Source organism: Triticum dicoccoides, chromosome 1B (assembly GCF_002162155.2).
Source record: "Triticum dicoccoides isolate Atlit2015 ecotype Zavitan chromosome 1B, WEW_v2.0, whole genome shotgun sequence".
In the NCBI taxonomy this organism is placed as follows: Eukaryota; Viridiplantae; Streptophyta; class Magnoliopsida; order Poales; family Poaceae; genus Triticum; species Triticum dicoccoides.
Genome location: NC_041381.1, coordinates 230,266,681 through 230,288,454, shown reverse-complemented (window position 1 = coordinate 230,288,454; position 21,774 = coordinate 230,266,681). Strand labels below are relative to the sequence as shown.

Genomic DNA, 21,774 nt, shown 5'->3' with positions numbered 1-21,774 from the left:
ATCCTGATGATACAGATCAACAACATGATAGTGATGCCAGAAACACTACATATCCAACAGAGTTATACACACTTGATGAATTCCTAACCGAGGAGGACATGCTAGACTCCTTCGCCGAGGAGATTGTCGTGGAGTTAAAGGGAACACTTGAGGCTCTTCAAGCAAGATCACTTAGCAGGAGTGGTCCGGGGATATACGTGAATAGACCGCGTGAAGAAGCACATCAACAGCTTGTACGAGATTACTTCTGCGACAATCCTCTCTACCGCGCCAAATTTTTTTGGAGAAGATTCAAGATGAGACGACCTCTCTTTCTTCGCATCATCAATGCGCTAGGTGAGTGGTCTCCATACTTCACCACAAGGACATATGCGCTTAACCGTGAAGGGCTCTCTCCACTACAAAAGTGCACGGCGGCAATACGCCAATTGGCTTATGGCACACCTGCAAATAGTCTTGATGAATATCTCAAGATTGGCGAGACTACCGCAGTTGATTGCTTGAAGAACTTTGTGCAAGGAGTGATTGATACCTATGCTGCAGAGTATTTACGAAGCCCCAACACTGAAGATACAGAGCGCTTACTCTGTATTGGCGAAGGTCGTGGGTTTCCTGGCATGTTAGGAAGCCTGGATTGTATGCATTGGCGTTGGGAAAAATGTCCTATTGCATGGAAGGGCCAATTTACTCGTGGTGATAAAGGGTGGCCTAGTCTTATTCTGGAGGCAGTTGCTTCGCAGATCTTCGGATATGGCATGCCTACTTTGGTATTGCTGGGTCAAACAATGACATCAATGTGCTAAATCAATCACCATTGTTTATCAGGCAGCTGAAAGGCCAAGCTCCTCGAGTGAACTTTTTTGTAAATGATAAGGAATATCAACATGGTTATTACCTTGTAGATGGGATATACCCAGAATGGGCAGCTTTTGTGAAGACAATATCGATGCCACAAAAAGAGAAGCACAAGTTGTTTGCTGCACATCAGGAAGGGGCAAGGAAGGATGTCGAACGTGCTTTTGGTGTTTTGAAGGGTCGATTCTCTATTTTGCGTCGTCCTGCACGTTTGTATGATCGGGGTGATATCCAGAAGGTCATGATAGCTTGCATCATTCTTCACAATATGGTAGTCGAAGATGAAGAAGAAGCGGCGGCTAATATTCTTGATTTGAACAAGGAGGCGGGCACATCCATTGTTCTACCATCAATATTCACACACGGCGACATACCGGTATTCGCCCAGGTGCTACAAAGGGATGCAAGAATCCGAGATCGTGGGACCCATAGAGCACTCAAAACTGATTTGGTAGAGCATATTTGGAAAAAGTTTGGGCCAAAATAGACTACCATCATCATTTATTTTAAGCATCTTTAATTGTAGGTGTAATTTCATGTATTTTCACAATATCTTATCGGCACTTTATGTATGGACTCAAGTCAACTATATTTTCATGTGTTTTCCTCAAGGGATATTATTTGCTTAATACGTAGCACAAATATGCCACAAAGTTTATATACTACAAAAGATCCTTGGACTAATTAAATGAAAAGAGCTTAGCTACAAGAAGCTAAGAAACTATGCATTGGGGAGTTTGGTTGCTAAGCTATTTAATATGCTTAGCACCCCATCTAAGCACCAGTCCATTGGCACCAGCCTTAGCCCTCCCCCGCGCGCCTGCCGAAGCCCCTTGGTGTCCTCAACACGCCAGCATGTTGTCCCCCTCCTTCCTCTCTCCCTCCTGCCCCTATTCACGCGTGCCCGAGCACCGCCCAGCTCCGCCAGTGCACGCCTGCACTCGGGACCTGCAGGAGCTCGCCCCGCTCTCCTTTCCCTTCCCCCGAGTCTTGGGCCTCACCTAGGAGGACCGTAGACACGACCCAGAGAGCCGGTTTGGCCTCTGGCTTTGCCTAGATCGTGGTCGTGGACGTCATTCGTGGTGCACCTCCGCCCCACTACATAGGGCCATCCTCGGCCTCTCTGTCAATTTGCGGCACCATCTTCACCTCCCCATAGACCCCCAGGACCAACCCAGTCCCCTTCCCGTGCTTTCCTCCTCCTCCTCTACCGCCATTGCTGCCTCGAGACCCTGCTCAAATTCAGGCGCCCCAGCCTCTCCTTCTCCCTCTAGCCACCACCAGAGGCCATCACGAGCTCCCTGACTCTCCCCGTAGTTTCCCTCCCTCTCCGGAGACTCGTGGCGCTGTGCCCAACTTTGGCCGATGTAGCCGACTGCCATGGTCGCGGCTCTACTTGTTCCAGAGCTCACTGGTGAGTGAGCTACCTCCCTGCGGATGTGCCCCGCCGCTCTGGTCATTCCGGTGGCCGGAGCTACGCCTAGGGTGGATCAAGCGGTCGGGGAGAGCGCTAGAGCCATTCGGCCTTGCCCCCTCTGTCTCTCGTCACACCCGTGCAGGATGAGGAGATGAACCTGTAGGCGGGCCCCGCTCGTCAGTGGCCCAGCCTCCAGGCCATGCTGGCAAGTGGAGGCGGCTCCAGCTGCCCCGCCTCCTAGCACTGAAGGCACATTCCCTGGAACATGCCTTCGACGTGGCCTCCTACGTCGCGGCTGAGCTGCTGGGCCAGCCTAGTAGCTATCCAACGCTCAGTGCGCGTTATAAGGTAGTTTCTTTTTCTTTTCTTTTTATTTATCCAGAGGAGTTCAAAAATCCCTAAACAATTCAAATCAAGTCCAAATTCGATTATTCAAATTTCTAGTGACTCCATAAATCATGCTCTATCACATGGTACTATTGGCACATTTTCCAAGAAATATTTCTTTCACAAATATTTATGAAACTCCAATTTTTCCATTTATGTTATAAACTTTGGAAAATCACAGAGAGCCCATATTTTATCCAACTCCATTGATTCAAATTCCTAGACACTTCTAAGATCATAGCCTAGTTTATGAACATATTTCCCTATGCTTTCACTACATCATAAATTATTGAACCATTTATCCATGTATAGCCATCTTTTTAAAATCATAGGAAACTATTTTGAACTCCAATTCAAGTGAAACCAACTCCTAGATGCTTCTAAAATCCTGATTTGTTAAATGGGTGCCTTTGCTCATTTTTCAAAATAATTCTTCTGTACACTTCTTGCAAATCCACTACTCTCTTAGTTCCATCATAGTGAAATGTTCAAAAGAATCCATTGATCCACTTCCAATGAAACCACCTTGGCCATTTCTCATATGACCAGAGGTATCCTAGAAAAGTCCAACTCCTATTTTTAGAGCACTTTTAGTTTTGCCTTGTTGTGTTGCTTATTGTGATTGTTTCCGGCGTTAGTTGACGAAGTAAACGGAATACTCCAAGATGGACCAGAAGGATCGAAGACCTTGTGGAGCCAGGCAAGTAGCCCTTTGTCCATGTTTAAGAAACCCTTTTTATGCATGTCATATAACACCTTATTATCAATGCATCGGGATCGTGTTGAGGTGGTGACCACTTTGGTTGGTTGCCTCCGTTACTTTCTTATTGATACTCCCATTGTGCATGGCCCTACCTTCCTATGAGGGTTATGTGGGCGGGAGTAGATAGATACTAAAGTAGTGGCTACGCAAATGGGTCGGGTATATGCATGGTGATGAGAACAAAGTAATGTTTTAGAGGACTTCTCAAAAAAACCGTCGAGTGCCACTTATGCCCGAGAGAGATGTTGAGTTGAGTAACCACTTGATGATGAAGTGGTGTATCGAGGCAAGTGAGAGTGTTGTTTTCGAAAATGGATTGGTTTAAGTCGCAATCGTTACTTCAACCTTACATGCGCAACCACTCTACCCTTGTATGGGAAAGGGCATTATTGATTACCTAGGCCGATACTAACATGATGCCCACATTAATAGTGACCGGGGTGACATGCGGTCACTCCCGGGATGGGGTCGTGCTTGGATAGGCGGCCAGGACTGTTTTCACAGGGCAGCGGACACACCATTGGTCCATGTGTGTATGCGTGATAATAAAAAGGGCAGAGTCCCAACATCTTGATGCTTATACACAAAGGTTGTGTACCAACTAGTGGACCCTATGTTAGTGTCACCTAGGGAAAGATAGTGATCGGGTGCTTCCCCCGAGTACTTGAGGTACTGGTGGATCGTGGATGACATGAAAGCTTCCCAGATCTTGTGGGTGAAGTGTGTAACCTCTGCAGAGTGTGAAACTATTCGAATAGCCGTGTCCATGGTCAAGGACAGTTGGGTAACCGCTCTTGGGCTACGTCCACATGTTTACAAAACCTAGTGAGTGTGTATGGATAAGTGGTAAGAACTACTTGGGTCACGTCAAAAGACTTGACTTAATGATTAAGTTGGATTGTTTCCAACTCTATGTTGACATCTGTAACCTGTTCTCATGGTTACTTGAATTCTCATGATGCATGTCTTACAAGTCGTTGAACATGTCATAGCACTCAAACTAGCTTTCTGCAAAAAAGTTACCTTGTCATGCATTGTTGTACTTTGAACCGAAACATGGGTTGCTTGCGAGTACATTCAAAGTACTCATTGGCTTGCCACTGGTTATTTTATTGGCCAGGCATGAAAGAACAAGATATAATGAAGCGTATCTTGGTGAGAAACATGCGATCTAGGATGCTTTCCTAGTCAGAATGCCTGTAGGGTTAAGGCAGATGGCATGGGTCCAAGTCAACGACGAAGATTTTTGCTGTGATGATATACTGAAGACTTGACCATAATGGTCATAATTTGTGTAAAATGGTATGTATGGATGTAAGTCTCTTGTTATTCAGCTTTCATGTGTTTAGTGAGCATTGACTCTGGGGTCACCATACACGTGCATTCGGTGATCACAACTTATGAGTCGCGGTCCCCACAGAGCTGGTATCAGAGCCATCCTGACTATAGGAAGCCTTAGTTAGCATGGTCGTTAGTTAGGGTAAAACTACTTTCAAAACTATTACTAATTTTCAAAACTATATATACTTCTCTTCCCTTCTGAGTTTTCGTAAACTAAGATATATTTTCCTTATTGGTCTCTTCCCCTTTAATACTTTTGCAAACGGTCGCTAGCACCCTCATGCCCTGACCACGAGATTCCTTGTAATCCTCGTGGATAATCTAGAAGACACCTTGCCAAACATTCACCCACATCTTCTAAACACAAGTTTGGCGACACCACGAGACAGAAGACACCTTCTCAAGGATTTGAGGAAACCAAGATTTGGAAGATGGTGAAACCTTCGACATTGCCCCAAGATGATGTAACCTTGGCTTACGATGATTAGGGCATAGGATATGCAAGATCATGATATACATCGCTAATAGAGCAACCCTCTCTATATCGTTGTTGTATCGGCAAGCCCCGGTGGATGAGAACCTCGCCATTTGGTCTGCCTCACTATAGTGAGCAGGAAAAATGGTTCTCTTCATCCCCCGCTCTTGGTGTCGATGTTGTAATCAACGTAACCGATAGGGTTGACCTCCAATATGTCTTGTTAATGTCATTGCATAAATGATTGCTTACCCGGAACCCTTGACGCCTTAAAAGGCAAAAGGGATCGTCATGATTAAGAAGACAACAGAAGATCGAGTCAATGCCAGCTACGAGGAGCCACCTTCACCCCATCACTTCAATAGGCAAGAAGTTGTTGAAGACTCTTCAGGCTCAACTCGGATCGTTTGAACGAACAACTACAAGAGATGTAGCAACACCTGAGGAAAACCCCAGAAGACTGCATGAGGCACGGAGCAAAGCACGACTACTGAATCCGAGAACCCCTAGGGTAGGATGAGTCATGTACCCCGTATGCGCAATCGAGTCCGTATGATGGTTCGAATAGAACCATGATTGTGTGTTGCTTGTTTTTATTTGTTTGTGTTCTGATACCAGTCGCCCTTTTTACCCTAGGCAACAAGTATGCGACTATATCACCTTCCTTATCTTAATGCTTGTGTTTGGCTCTTTTAGCTCTTGTTTGTTTGCACCTGCACTATAGAACCCCCTTTAGGCATCTTGCCTCCTCTATGCTACTTTTCCCTCTCATTCCTTTTATCAACTAAAGATCAACAAGACAAGATGCACCAGCACTACAAAAAAATACACTTCCGTGATGATACGTGTTTGTCACAGTAGGTCGCATTTTCTATCATGCATGTACATCCATGACGATTTTATGACAGAATCAAGATAGTCATACCTGTGCTGTCGTAGAAGTGTTCCATGACATTACCAAAATTATCATCACGGAAGTGTCCACTTCCATGACGATAAATCGCGCGTCACAAAAGTGCTTTCGTCAAGGGTGAGCGACACGTGGCATCCACCATAACGGAACGCTGTTAAGCTATCGGTTCCGGTTTTGGATCCGATAACCCGTTAACAGCCCCGACCAATGGGGATTTTCCACGTGTAAAATCATCATTGGCTGGAGGAAACACGTGTTGGCTCACTGTTGGGACAGATGTCATCCACTCATTGGACCATAGGCGCCTATGATACAGCGACACGTGGCACGGCCCAACAGAGGCCCATTCATGTGAAAAGGCCGACTCGTTTGACTTGGTCAAAAGGTGGCGGACCGGCCCACGGAAAGCCTGTTAACGGCCCGTTCGCATATAGCCCATTTACAGCCCGCTAACCCAGGGCCCGTTACAACCTCTCCAAATTAGGCCCAGTAGCGTCATCTGGTCCGTCCAATATGATTCTAGCCCGTTTTAACTTCCGGCCCATGTGTGGCCCATGACTTCTTTCGGCCCATATGAGGCCCTTTGTAACTCTTGGCCCATTAACGGCCCGTGGTGAAACTGGCCCGTAATGAATAGTGTATCACTTTATACCCATTAACAGCCCTTTATTCCATTGGGCCGTTTCCAGCCCAAGTTATCTTTCGGCCTTCTCAGGGCCCATTGATTCTTGGGCTCATTTCCAGCATTCGGTTACATACGGCCCGTTACTGTCATTTTCTGCTTGTGGGCCAAATTCAGCCCATCGTTACAGTCGGCCCGTTTGTGGAACATTAATACGTTGGGCCATTTTCATGTCAAAAAAACCCTTTGGGCTGTTTTCATAGAGTTATCAAATACGGCCTATAACGGCCCGTTATGGTCCACTAATAGTACGTCCCATGATTGGCGAAATGATGATACGCCCCGTAGAAGGCCCATGGATCCTACGGCCCGTATGAGGCCCATGGATCGTACGGCCCGTAGAAGGCCCATGGATCGTACGGCCCGTAGAAGGCCCATGGATCGTACGGCCCGTAGAAGGCCCATGGACCCTACAGCCTATAGAAGGGCCATGGATCTAAGGCCTGTATAGAAGGCCAATGGATCTTACAGCGCGTATAGAAGGTCAATGGATCCTACAGCCCGAAGAAGGCCCATGGATCATACAGCCCACAGGAGGCCCATGGTTACAACAGTCCGTGTGCTGCCATGATTATTTTGGCCTAGTTACCAAAAATAGGCTATTGTGGCCACTAGAAAAACATAGAAAAAGAACTGCAGTGACTACAATCAAACAACTAAACAAGACAACAAGGAAATAAATAAGCAAGCATTAACGCTAGCGTATTACCGCTATTACACATATTACATCCACTGGGCATCAAAGTTCGCCATCAGTGCAAATATAGGGAACAAAGCAGCATATTACATACACTGGCCGTCAAAATTGGCCACCAGTGCAAATAAACGCAGCAACAAAACAAGAGCATAACTGAAACAACTTCAGAAGAGCTCAAGAAATGTTATCCTGGGTATCCACCTTGCTGGCAATAAGTTTAGCAAGCTGATTAGCTTTGTCCTATTTGGCGCTAAAATCCTCCAATGCTTGCTGTTGCACCAGAAAGTATGCATCTGAATGCTCCAGGGACTTCCGCAGTCCTTCCGCTTCTTGTCGCAACACAGCTGATCGATGTCTTTCAGCTTGTAGTTGAGACTCAAGAAACCAAACTGATTTAGACAGTGAGTTTGAATAGCTTGTGCAAGCGGTAGTGGCCAGTAACTCGAACACTAAACCAAGACAGGACTTTGGGGTTGTCTCGCTGTCTTCAAGATAGTCTTCCTTAGCTGTTTTATCAGCTTTGTTGGAGACCAACAAGGATGTGTCACTATCCTGAACCTTATCTGCATTACTTCCTTTACCATTGCTTAATAAGGCCCTCTTCCCCAATATTCTGTCAGCATTCTAAAAGAAGAAACAAGCAGGCACATCACAAGTTTAGCATGTACTAGTATATGAAACTCATTTCGGTGAACCGGTTCATTAGTAAGGTGGACAGGATTAAACTACCAAGTTGAAAGTGCAACTATCCCTAGGTGGTTTTGGTAATTCATAACAACATATAGCTCATTGAGATAATGCTATTCCAAGATTATTATTTCAGGAAAGCTCAATGGATGGCATGGCATGGGTGATGAAAGTGGATCCCTCAAAATACTAATGACAAAGGATTGGCTCAAGCTCAAAAGCTCAAGACTCTTCATTTTATATTTTAGTGATCCAAGATCACATTGAGTCTATAGGAAAAGCCAATACTATCAAGGAGGGATGAGGTGTTGCTTAATGAGCCTCTTGCTTCATGTGCTTAGTGACATGCTCCAAAACCCTCAGCTACTTTCTCACATCAACAAATGACCTAAACCTAAAGTCAAAATCGGTCACACAATTCTTTCTATCCGGCGCCACCGATTTCAAATGTCATAGCCACTGCCACAAACCCTAAGCAAATCGGTTCTACCGATAGGGATCTCGGTCTCACCAAGATGGGATTGTAATCTCTTTGTTTCCCTTTGTAACATTTCGGTCTAACTAAAGTGAGCGATCGGTCCCACCGAGATTGCAATGTAAATTCTCTGTTTCCCTCTTGTAACATTTCGGTCTCACTGAAAAGAGCAAATCGGTCCCACCAAGTTTACCATACCAACTCTCTGGAAAGCTTATTACCAAAATTGGTCTCACCGAGATTGTGTAATCGGTCTTACCGAGATTACGTTATGCCCTAACCCTAACCGAATCGGTCCTACCGAGTTGCATGTCAGTCCCACCGAAAATCCTAACGGTCACTAGGTTTACTAAATCGGTCCGACCGAGTCTGTTGAATCGGTCCCACCAAGTTTGGTAAATTGTGTGTAATGGTTAGATTTTGTGTGGAGGCTATATATACCCCTCCAACTCCTCTTCATTCGTGGAGAGAGCCATCAGACTAAACCTACACTTCCAACTTACCATTTCTGAGAGAGAACCACCTACTCATGTGTTGAGACCAAGATATTCCATTCCTACCATATGAATCTTGATCTCTAGCCTTCCCCAAGTTGCTTTCCACTCAAATCTTCTTTCCACCAGATCCAAATCCTATGAGAGAGAGTTGCGTGTTGGGGAGACTATCATTTGAAGCACAAGAGCAAGGAGTTCATCATCAACGCACCATTTGTTACTTCTTGGAGAGTGGTGTCTCCTAGATTGGCTAGGTGTCACTTGGGAGCCTCCGACAAGATTGTGGAGTTGAACCAAGGAGTTTGTAAGGGCAAGGAGATCACCTACTTCGTGAAGATCTACCGCTAGTGAGGCAAGTCCTTCATGGGGGATGGCCATGGTGGGATAGACAAGGTTGCTTCTTCGTGGACCCTTCGTGGGTGGAGCCCTCCGTGGACTCGCGCAACCGTTACCCTTCGTGGGTTGAAGTCTCCATCAACGTGGATGTACGATAGCACCACCTATCGGAACCACGCCAAAAACGTCCGTGTCTCCAATTGCATTTGAATCCTCCAAACCCTTCCCTTTACTTTCTTGCAAGTTGCATGCTTTAATTTCCGCTGCCCATATACTGTTTGCATGCTTGCTTGAATTGTGTGATGATTGCTTGACTTGTCCTAAGATAGCTAAAATCTGCCAAACTCTAAAATTGGGAAAAGGTTAAGTTTTTAATTGGTCAAGTAGTCTAATCACCCCCCTCTAGACATACTTCAAGGTCCTACAAGTGGTATCAGAGCTTTGGTCTCCATTTTCTTTGAGTTCCACAGCTTTTGGTGGTCATAGCCTTGGTTTCGCAACCTAGGAGAGTATGGCGTCTAGCGAGGGAAATTATCACCGTAGAGGTCCTTACTTTGATGGTACTAATTTTGCTAGTTGGAAGCATAAGATGAAAATGCATATTCTTGGACATAACCCCGTCGTTTGGGAAATTATTTGTATTGGCTTGCAAGGTGAATTCTTTGATGGGAGAGAATGGAACCGTGAAGCAAATGCGAAAGAATTGAAGATGCTGCAATACAACGCTCAATCTTGTGATATCATCTTCAACGGATTGTGCCCCGAAGAATTCAACAAAATCAGCCGTCTTGAGAATGCAAAGGAAATTTGGGATACTTTGATTGATATGCATGAAGGTACCGAATCCGTCAAGGAATCCAAGTTGGATGTGCTCCAAAGTCAGCTTGACAAGTTCAAAATGAAGGATGGTGAAGGTGTCGCTGAAATGTACTCTAGGCTTGCTCTTATCACAAATGAGATTGCCGACTTAGGGAGTGAAGAGATGACCGACAGATTCATCATCAAGAAGATCCTAAGAGCATTGGATGGAAAGTATGATACCGTGTGCACATTGATCCAAATGATGCCAAACTACAAAGATCTCAAGCCAACGGAAGTCATTGGAAGAATTGTTGCTCATGAGATGTCACTCAAGGATAAGGAGGAACTTCACAACAAGTCAAGTGGTGCTTACAAAGCCTCAAGTGAAGCCCCCACATCATCAAGTGAGAAACAAACCTTCAATGAAGAATTGAGCTTAATGGTGAAGAACTTCAACAAATTCTACAAGAGTAGAAGCAAAGAAAGAAGCTCCCAGTCAAGGTCTTATAATGACAAAAGATCTTCTAGTCGAGAGCGCAATTGCTAAAATTGTGGGAGACCCGGACACTATTCCAATGAGTGTATGGCACCCTACAAGAGAAGAGAATATTCTCCAAGAAGAAGAAGCAAAAGAGAAGAATCACCACCAAGAGAGAGGAGGAGTAGAGATGATCGTTATGAACGAAGACCCTCACGAAGAAGCAAGGATTCGGAAAGGAAGGAAAAGTCATCAAGGAGCTACACAAAATGAAGACATCAAGCTCATGTTGGTGAATGGGTATCCGGCTCCGACTCCGACAATCACTCCGAGAGAAGCTATCACTCCGACTCCGAATATACTCAAGATGAAGGTGTTGCCGGTCTAGCACTTGTGTCAACCAACTCCTACGGCATATTTGATTCACCAAATGAAGAAATTGGAAGATGATTCATGGCTAAAGGTCCAAAGGTAACACATCCTAAGTATGTTGATTTCAATAGTGATGAAGATGACTTGCTTGTGGATGATGATTTACTTGTTGACAACTCTAGTGATGAATACTATGATGAAACATCAATTAATCATGCTAATCAAGATAAAACAAATGACAATGATAAGGAGAAGATTGAGCTTCTAACTGAAGAACTAAACACTCTTAAGTTGGCTCATGAAACTATCTTCGAAGATCACTGAGAACTTTTAAGGGCTCATGAGAAGTTACGCTTTGAAAAGCTCAATCTTGAGCAATAGGATGAGTTCTTAAAAGCAATCAATGATGATCTCCGTAAGAAAAGTTCTTCTTACATTGCCAAGCGTTTACTCTTATCTACTTACATGCCTCAAGTCAAGTCTAGTAACAAGTACAAGAAAGATCCTTCCTCTAGTAGTAACAATAACAATGTCAAATCCAATATTGTTGCTTCTAGTAGTTCTCTTGATTCCACTAATGATTCTCTTAGCCAAGTTACACTTGAGCAAGAAAATAGCTTATTGAAGGGAATTATAGAGAAAGGTGTTTACAAGAGCCTTGCCGGGAGTAAGCAATTCAAGGAAATTGTACACAAGCAAGGAAGGCACCGGAAGAATCAAGGTGTTGGTTTTGAACGAAAGTTCAATGCCAAGGGAGTTGAGTGGGAAGAAGATCAATACCCCAAGATGAAGTTTGTTCCTCAACAAGAGAAGTATGATCCTACTTCCTTCAAGGGAACACAAGCACAAGATGATCTTCCACCACAAGACCACAAGAACAAAGGCAAGGACAAGCTTCAAGAAGAGATTGATGCATTTGAAGAAGCACCTAAGGCCTCGTTCAAGTGGGTTCCCAAGACTACGTCAAGTTCTACTTCATCAAGTACAACTACAACTCCAAGGATTCCCATCAAGATGATGTGAATCCCAAAGAAGAAGAACTAGAGAGTTCTTGAGGGTGACTCCGCCAACATTCTTCACTCATATCATTATGGCAAGAACAAGTGCAATCAACTTCCACATCTTGCACTAGTTCAAGGAGTCACAAACCCTCATGTTGGTAAGGCAAGGGACAAGGTAACCTAATGATTTCATGGACATCATCTTGTGTGTGCATCACTCTATGTCTATGGATATTCTTGTTTGTTCCTTGTGGGACTAACCCATGTAGGTAAGTTGAAAGTGCAACTCACTCCAAAGGATTGCTCCAAATGATCTACATCAACATTGAGCATCCACATCTTCAACACCTGCATGAAGTCATCATCGACAAAACCCAAGGTTAGTTCACCCCTCTAAAAGGGGATCTCACATCTAGGGGGAGCTTAACTCTAAGAATTGAGTCAAAGCAACTCTAATGGTGTGAACACATCAATGCATTATGTAAAAGTGGTAACCCCACTTGAGCTTAAACGATGAGTATGACCTATGATCAAATGATTTTCATTTGACTCCTAAGTTAATATACTCATATATAGATGACCTAGTCATCGCCAATTGTTTGATAGATGCTAGATTTGGTTGTGCATGTTTTTCCACATATTTCATTTTCCATCTTATTGTGTGAGCATGTTGGTGCATACTTTACTCATTCAAGGACATCCACTTGTTGTTTTGATTGATTGGCCTCTTTTTCTTTTTGCCAAGTGGATGGACAAGAATGCCTAAGAACCTTCTCTAGCTATATATGCTTTTCACGTCTCAAACTCTCTTCATGCTACATCACAAAATTTGATCAAGTCAGATTCGAACCACTCTGTGTGAGGAGCACTCGGAGTCCCTGATTCATCATAGACTTAAACTTCCAAAACTTCTTTGTGATTCTCGGTCTGATCGATTCCTCCATTTCGGTCCTACCGAGATCATTAAGTCGATCTAAGTTTTCAATCTCGGTGCAACCGATTTGAACTTTTTGGTCACACCGAGTTGCTGTAATTGTACACAGTTATGCATCTCGGTGCCACCGAGTTGTTCCAGTCGGTCACACCGACAGGGTCGGGCTCTATATAGTCACGGGCAAAAATTTGGAAATTCCTCCAAACCCCTTCGCCCATGCAATAGCTCGCTCTGCCTCCAAGGTCTCCGAATCATCTCCTCGTTGCCAGCCACCTCTTGTCGCTGGTCTCCGCCGCCGTCAACGGATTTCAACCCCGCCGTTGCCGCCGTAGCGAGTTCATCGCCAAGCTAGGGTATGAACTCGATCACTGTGCTATCCTCGTCCGATTCCTAGCACATTGTGTTCTTATTGATTTTTGCCACGATTGAAACACTCCTATCCAGTCAATGCAATCCGTAGATTAGATGAGATTCAAAATTTTAGGGTTAGGTTTCCGCCGAAACCATCTCGGACCCACCGAGTTGAAAAACTCGGTCCCACCGATTTGGCTAATGCCATTGCACTAGTAACTCTCGGTCTGACCGAGAATTGCTAATTGGTGAGACCAATTTTAGGACTTTGTGAAACCCTAGTAGTCTCGGTGCCACCAAACTGTGACTCGGTCCAACCGAGTTCATCAGTTTAGGTTCCAAAACTGCTTCGGTATCACCGAGTTTCAAAATCGGTTGATCCAAAATGCTTTCTGTGGAAAACTAAAAACTGGATTTTTGAATCATTCTTTTGCAAAAATCTCTGCATTTTGTGATGCTCATCCATTCTATCTCATCTATAACTCTTCACAGGGTCAGCTGTCAGTGTTTGCAGCATGTCAGACCAGAGTGATAGCCAGAACAAGTCAGAAGAGCAGATTCACATGAGTGAGGGCACTAGTCCCTCCAGCACTTCAGATGAAGGCAGCAGAAGCACTCCTAGCAATCTGCCTAAGGCTGCTACCAGGCAAAGGAAGAAAAGAACCTCAGATTCTGAAGATGAGGACTACAGAGCTGAAGAGGATGAGGCTACTTCCAAGAAAGTAGTGCTCAAAAAGGAGTATGGCTCAGCACATAGCACAAAGCCTGGACTGAATAAGAAGGTTCCTACCAAGAGGACACCTATTCCCAAGGTTAGAAGGTCTACTCAAGTGCCAGAACAGTCAGAACCCAAAGAGGCACCTGCAAAGAAAGTCACAACTTCCAAATCCAAGAAAGTCCCTACTGGAGAAACTATGAAGTTTACCATTGAATCAGAGGATGAAGCTGCCCAGGATAAGAAGAAGAAGAGAGCAAGAACCACAACTGCCCAGGTTCTTGGAAAGCCCTCAATGAGAAGAGATTCTGAAGAGGAAGAAGAGGTTGCTACACCAGCACCCAAGGCACCAAAGCTTATTGGTGATGCTATTAGATCAGGGGCTGCAACATCTAAGCCCAAGGAAGCACCCAAAGCTGCCCCCAAGGCCAAGCTTGCACCAAAGAGGAATACCAGGAGTATTCCAGCTGCTGAAAAGAACAAGGCCCCAGTGCCTAATGTTGCTGATGAGGAAGATGAAGAAGGACAGGTCCTAAGGAAGCTCAAGCCCAAGATACCAGACCACAATGATGCCCATCCTGTGGCTGAAGACATGAGGATCAGAAAGGACTCAGGGTTGAGGCTATGGAGGATGATAGATCCATATGCCTCAAGGAGAAGAACTGCTGTTGATTACAGGTTCCATACAAAGGAACAACAGGACTTCTATGAGACAATCTTGTTGGACAAGAAGCCCATAGTGTGTGATATGAGGTGGGTCGACTGGACCTATATGAAGGAAAATGAAGAGCACTATCCTGGAGTGCAAGACAGTTTTGTTGCTTGTGGAGTTGCAGACTATGTTGGGCAAAAGCTCACCAACTAGAATGATGAACTCATCATGCAATTCTACTCCACAGCACACTTCTATCCAGATGGAAGGATAGTTTGGATGTCTGAAGGTACAAGGTACCAGTCCACTGTTGAGGAATGGGCAAGACTGATCAATGCCCCAAAGGAAAATGAAGATGACCTGGATATTTATGCCAAGAAGAAGATGGACCACAATTCCATGGCACACATGTACAAGGAGATCCCAGACAAAGCTATTGAGACACATAAGTTTGGATCAGTCCACTTCCTTCTGTCAGGGCTGCTAACTATCAATTGGATCCTAAGGCACACTCTGTTGCCTAAGTTTGGTAACCACAACATGATCAGAGGGCATGCAATCAACATGTTGCATTTGTTTTATGTGCCACAGAAATTGAAGGTCATGAGCCTTATGGTAGAGACCATTAAGAGGACTGCAACAGATCAGAAGAGGAGTTGTGGATATGCCCCTCAGATTCAGGAGTTGATTAACTCAAAGATGGGCACAGGAAAATATCAATTGGATAAGGAACATTTTCCTGTCTATCCAGATTTTGAGGACAATCAGGTTGTCATGAATGAGAATGATCCATCATCAGTACAAGCTCAAGAGAAGAAGGAGAAGGTAAGGAAGGAGAAGGCTGCCAAGATGCCAACTCAAGAGGAGGCATCTGAGTATTTCTTGAAGAACAAGCAGGAGCAGCTTGGTTACTTGATAGCATCATCACTGAGGATTGAGAAGGGACTGGCCACCCTCACTCAGAATCAGGAGAGCCTGAAAGAATCATGGAACTCAAATTCCATGATCTAGATGTCAAAGTAACTGAGATTCAGTCTGTTGTGGAGCAGCTACAGGATGACATGCAGGAGAGGCAGGGCAAGACTACCACTAATGTATTTGCCAGAGTGCCTAGAGCTCAGAGGTCAGCTACAGTGCCTGTGACAGACACCAGAGCAACATCATCTGCACCAACTACAACTCCTACAGCTCCAGTGCAACCAGCTCCAGCATCAACTCCAGCACCCTCTACTTCAACTGAAGCCTTCGTCCTTGGAGTTATCCGGACACCACCACCTGAAGATCAAGCCTGAGAGTCGATCTAGCACTATGCATTTTCTATGAACTTTTTGGTAACTTCTTGCCAAAGGGGGAGTAAAATGTATAGATCATAGGCTTCGAAAGAGAGAGTGTTGCTTTTATTCTCTCTTGATTTGGTGGTTAAACTTGTTTGCTTTTGATTGCTTGAGATACTATGCTGTGAGACATTGATGATCATGTGTTTGATCATAAGCTACACTTATGCATGTTTGATGATATTATCTTATCTATCCTATGTGATCATTCACTTTGCTTGGTGATGAGTGCATCTATTCAATCTTTATCATTTTGAGCGCTCCACCAAGATGTATGTGACATGGAAGAGTAACCCATGAGCCTAATTCCTTGTGCATTTGCAGTCCAAAGAAAATCTTAAACTATGCACAAATTTAGGGGGAGCTCTTGCTTATCACATACTTCTCAAAGCGACGATGTTGTAATCTTATTATCATTTGTCGAAGCTTTGATCTATATGTTGTCATCAATTACCAAAAAGGGGGAGATTGAAAGTGCAACTATCCCTAGCTGGTTTTGGTAATTCATAACAACATATAGCTCATTGAGCTAATGCTATTCCAAGATTATTATTTCAGGAAAGCTCAATGGATGGCATGGCATGGATGATGAAAGTGGATCCCTCAAAATACTAATGACAAAGGATTGGCTCAAGCTCAAAAGCTCAAGACTCTTCATTTTATATTTTAGTGATCCAAGATCACATTGAGTCTATAGGAAAAGCCAATACTATCAAGGAGGGATGAGGTGTTGCTTAATGAGCCTCTTGCTTCATGTGCTTAGTGGTATGCTCCAAAACCCTCAGCTACTTTCTCACATCCACAAATGACCTAAACCTAAAGTCAAAATCGGTCACACCGATTCTTTCTATCCGGCGCCACCGATTTCAAATGTCATAGCCACAGCCACAAACCCTAAGCAAATCGGTTCTACCAATAGGGATCTCGGTCTCACCGAGATGGGATTGTAATCTCTCTGTTTCCCTTCGTAACGTTTCGGTCTAACCGAAGTGAGCGATCGGTCCAACCGAGATTGCAATGTAAATTCTCTGTTTCCCTTTTGTAACATTTTGGTCTCATCGAAAAGAGCAAATTGGTCCCACCGAGTTTACCCGACCAACTCTCTGGAAACCTTATTACCAAAATCGGTCTCACCGAGATTGTGTAATCGGTCTTACCGAGATTACGTTATGCCCTAACCCTAACCGAATCGGTCCTACCGAGTTGCATGTCAGTCCCACCGAAAATCCTAACGGTCACTAGGTTTACTAAATCGGTCCGACCGAGTCTGTTGAATCGGTCCCACCGAGTTTGGTAAATTGTGTGTAACGGTTAGATTTTGTGTGGAGGCTATATATACCCCTCCACCTCCTCTTCATTCTTGGAGAGAGCCATCAGACTAAACCTACACTTCCAACTTACCATTTCTGAGAGAGAACCACCTACTCATGTGTTGAGACCAAGATATTCCATTCCTACCATATGAATCTTGATCTCTAGCCTTCCCCAAGTTGCTTTCCACTCAAATCTTCTTTCCACCAGATCCAAATCCTATGAGAGAGAGTTGCGTGTTGGGGAGACTATCATTTGAAGCACAAGAGCAAGGAGTTCATCATCAACACACCATTTGTTACTTCTTGGAGAGTGGTGTCTCCTAGATTGGCTAGGTGTCACTTGGGAGCCTCCGACAAGATTGTGGAGTTAGACCAAGGAGTTTGTAAGGGCAAGGAGATCGCCTACTTCGTGAAGATCTACCGCTAGTGAGGCAAGTCCTTCATGGGGGATGGCCATGGTGGGATAGACAAGGTTGCTTCTTCGTGGACCCTTCGTGGGTGGAGCCCTCCGTGGACTCGCGCAACCGTTACCCTTCGTGGGTTGAAGTCTCCATCAACGTGGATGTACGATAGCACCACCTATCGGAACCACGCCAAAAACATCCGTGTCTCCAATTGCGTTTGAATCCTCCAAACCCTTCCCTTTACTTTCTTGCAAGTTGCATGCTTTAATTTCCGCTGCCCATATACTGTTTGCATGCTTGCTTGACTTGTGTGATGATTTTTGACTTGTCCTAAGATAGCTAAAATCTGTCAAACTCTAAAATTGGGAAAAGGTTAAGTTTTTAATTGGCCAAGTAGTCTAATCACCCCCTTCTAGACATACTTCAAGGTCCTACACAAGTCTTGTATTGCCAAGTACTAGTACATAATAAAAGCATCAAACAAACATATATCTATGTCCTATGGTCACTGCATTGTCTTGCCAAATCAAAATAGAGACACGGTTCAAATCATATCAGTTCAAGACAAAGCAACAGTGAAAGAATACAAAGTGTGGGAAACTACACGGCACAACAAGATTTCAGATGGGTACCACAGGTCTACATGTACAACAACACTATTGGCTCTGTTGTGATGCTAGTAATGTGCATGATATGAAAGTCAACTGTATACACAATTAAAATTGAAATCAATAGAGCTATTGATAAGAGCAAACCTGTTAAAGAAACATGCGTTAACATACCTGCTGTGCCATTGGAGTTTCGATTGGATCCTTCAATTTAAAATAAGTTTGTATGAGTAAATACAGTGATACAAGAGCAAAGCAATCATAGTTAAAAAAGGCACGCCTAAGCGAGCTCTTAAGCGCACCTAGGCTCTAGGCGTTGGCAAAAATGCATTGCGCATAACTATGCTTAATCTGTGCATAACTGCGCATAAGCATGCACTTTGGTCAGTAAAGCGCAAGGCGGTGGAAAAACGCACAATTAACGCCTAGCGCTTTTTTGAACTATGATAGCAATGGAATCTTAAATTAGAAAAGTTGTTCTTCAGGTTTAGGCACTTGTTCTACATGAATAGAGCACAATAAGACGCAAGAATATAATACTTAAAAATAGAAAATGAGCTCATAGACCTTACCACATTCTTGGTTCGGGACCAGTACAGAACAAGGTGTTCCCAGTCATCGTCCAGTAAATGTGTCTTAGGAGAACGTAAGGGAATTTGATGAGTTTCTCTGCCGGTGAAGTACGTTTTCTTTAGGTAATTCCGATACTACCACCAAGCATTCTTGAAGATAGCAGAGGTATTAGCACATGTTACCTCATCCTGAGTTTCCAAATCGGTCCTTCTCTATAGAGAAAAAATGGAAAATTTGCTGTATTGTAACCATCATGGAGGTAGGATGTATGGGACAAAGCAAAGTAATTGCCATGAATAACATTACTTACGCATAACTCCTGGACAAACACATGCAACTAGCATTTTCCTTCATCTTCAGTATAGTATTTCCAAGATGGGAAGATATGCACATACGATTTAACAACATCAAATGCGATAGATGCTAAACTATGACTAGCTGGTTGTGCTTCCTCCACAGGAATAGGCGTACTAACTGGTGGAGTTGGGGTTTGCCGTGATAGTACTGGCCCTTTGGGCACTGGAGCTGCCTCACTAACTGCTCTTGTTTGGGAGCTCTGTGGTGGAGATGGTGCTATGTCAACAGGAACTGGGTTACTATCGGCTGGGGTTGGGGTTAGATTGGGTGAAGCTGGTTCTCTGTCCATCGCAGTAGGGGCACAATCTGTGAGAGTTTGGGTTATGTGTGGTAGGGTTGGTTCTTGTGCATGTACAACCGGGGTGCTATCTCCACCAAGAGGTAGCACTGTTTTATTTGAAGACCGTGTTTTTAGTCCGCTAGATACTGGCATCACCCGCTCCAATTCAAATGGCTGATAAACAGGAAACATAGTTGAATGTACAGACATTGTATGAGAGACAGATGCAATAGATATTGTGGAAAAAAGAGGGCATGAAATAGTTGACATGTATATTGTTTAATTAAAACGGATAGCATGACATAATGTCACATATATGATGTCTATCTAAACTGGATAGCATAGCATAACATAATTCAAAGATATGATGAATAACTAAACATGATCGCATGACATAATTCACCTACATGTTATCTAAGTGATCAGAATCGCATCATTTAATTCACACATGTGATTTATATGCTAAATAGAGGGCATTTGATATGATGTATGAACTAAGAACATGGTGTTGAATATTGTGTATATGATGTCTAAACTATGCAATGCAAGACACCATATGCATGATATGAGCAGTATAACCATGCCAAGTTAGAGCATACACCTTGGTGGGGGAATAGGACTGGTCATCTGTCTCTGAATCCATCTCTGAGGAGCTATCGGGACCCAACAAGAGATCTACTTCGACAGGTAGCACTGTCTGCTCTGAAGGCCTTGTTTTCACTCCAGATTTTTCCATCTCCCAACCAAATGGCTGATTCACAGGAAGAGTAGTTTAATGTACAAACATTGTCGACAAATGGAAATGTAATGAAGAAAAGGATGGGCAAGATATCATTCAAATATATGATGTCTGGTTAAACAGGATGGCATTGCACATTTCACATATATTATGGCTGGCTAAAAGACATGAGACTGCATAATTCCCATATCTCTACTATTAAAGGAGAATCGAATGTTGTGATGGTTCGACCTCCTACCCTATCGACACCCCTTCCCCCATCCTTGGTACGTTAAAAAAATCAGGAAAACTACCCACCGCTTCGAAAAAACAACACAGAGAAAGGAGAGAAAAACAGAGCCCACGACCCACCCACGAACACACCTCCCATCCTCCATCTCCCCTCACCCCAAAGAAAAGAGAAACAGCCCAACCAATCTCTCTGCTCTTGAGAAATTCGCCGCCGCTGCTCCCCTCATCGTCCTCTCCTGGTCGTCGTGACTGCGGTCCTGGCCGTGGACGTCGCCGCCGGCCCCGCACTCCCATCTGCATGAGGATCATCTATTCTCCATCTCAATTCCCTCCACCCCCTCGATTCCAATCTAATCTCCCCCGAGAAACTTCACTCGACTCGGCCGTGGCGAAGATGGCCGACGGCTCGCCGTCTGGCTTTCTCGCTGTTGAGCCCTGTTCCGCCTCCGCCCTCCATCCACTTGCTCCAAGACGTCTTCCGCGGCCGTCAGCTTCCATGATTTGGGTGTGCGTCCTCTACGTGAATTCGACGGGTCGTCTTCATCGCAGGCGGCCATGGGGAGGACACATGTGGTGGAGAAGATGGGGTACGAGGACGCGTAGAAGGCAAACAACTCAGACTTAAGCGCTTTGCCAGCATCAGGACTCTGTCACAGGTGCGTGCATCTCGATTCTTTCCTTCATTCTGGTCGGTTAATTAAGTGCCCGTGAACCAATATTCCTCTTGGCCGGCGCTTTCGGCCGATGGCAAAACGAGCATAGAGCAAACCTGGCTTGCCTTGGGATGGACTGAATCAGCTAACAACGTAGCTAGCTAGCTTTGCCTTGAGATGGATCCAGTTGATGGATTGATTGATCGACTAGCAGGTGGATTCTGTTGATGGACTAGCTAGCAACACACACGCACACACTGGCATGTAACGCTATTTGCTGTTTATACTTCTTCAACTCACGTTGATACAACCTAGGAGCTACATGTATCACCTGGCTAGGTAGAGTTACGATTACTGCTCAAAGAAAAGTAGAGTTATGATTTCTATACTACTTGGACAAGCAATCGTTGGTGAACTCTAACAATTTGTGAGATCTGTGGGCAACCAAAAGAGAGA

The 21,774-nt window shown here is 44.4% G+C and overlaps 1 pseudogene; it reads left to right on the top strand.

Moving 5' to 3' along the window:
- The first annotated feature begins 296 nt into the window (after nucleotides 1-296).
- On the top strand, nucleotides 297-1,342 carry LOC119314518 (annotated as a pseudogene).
- The last annotated feature ends 20,432 nt before the right edge of the window (nucleotides 1,343-21,774 follow it).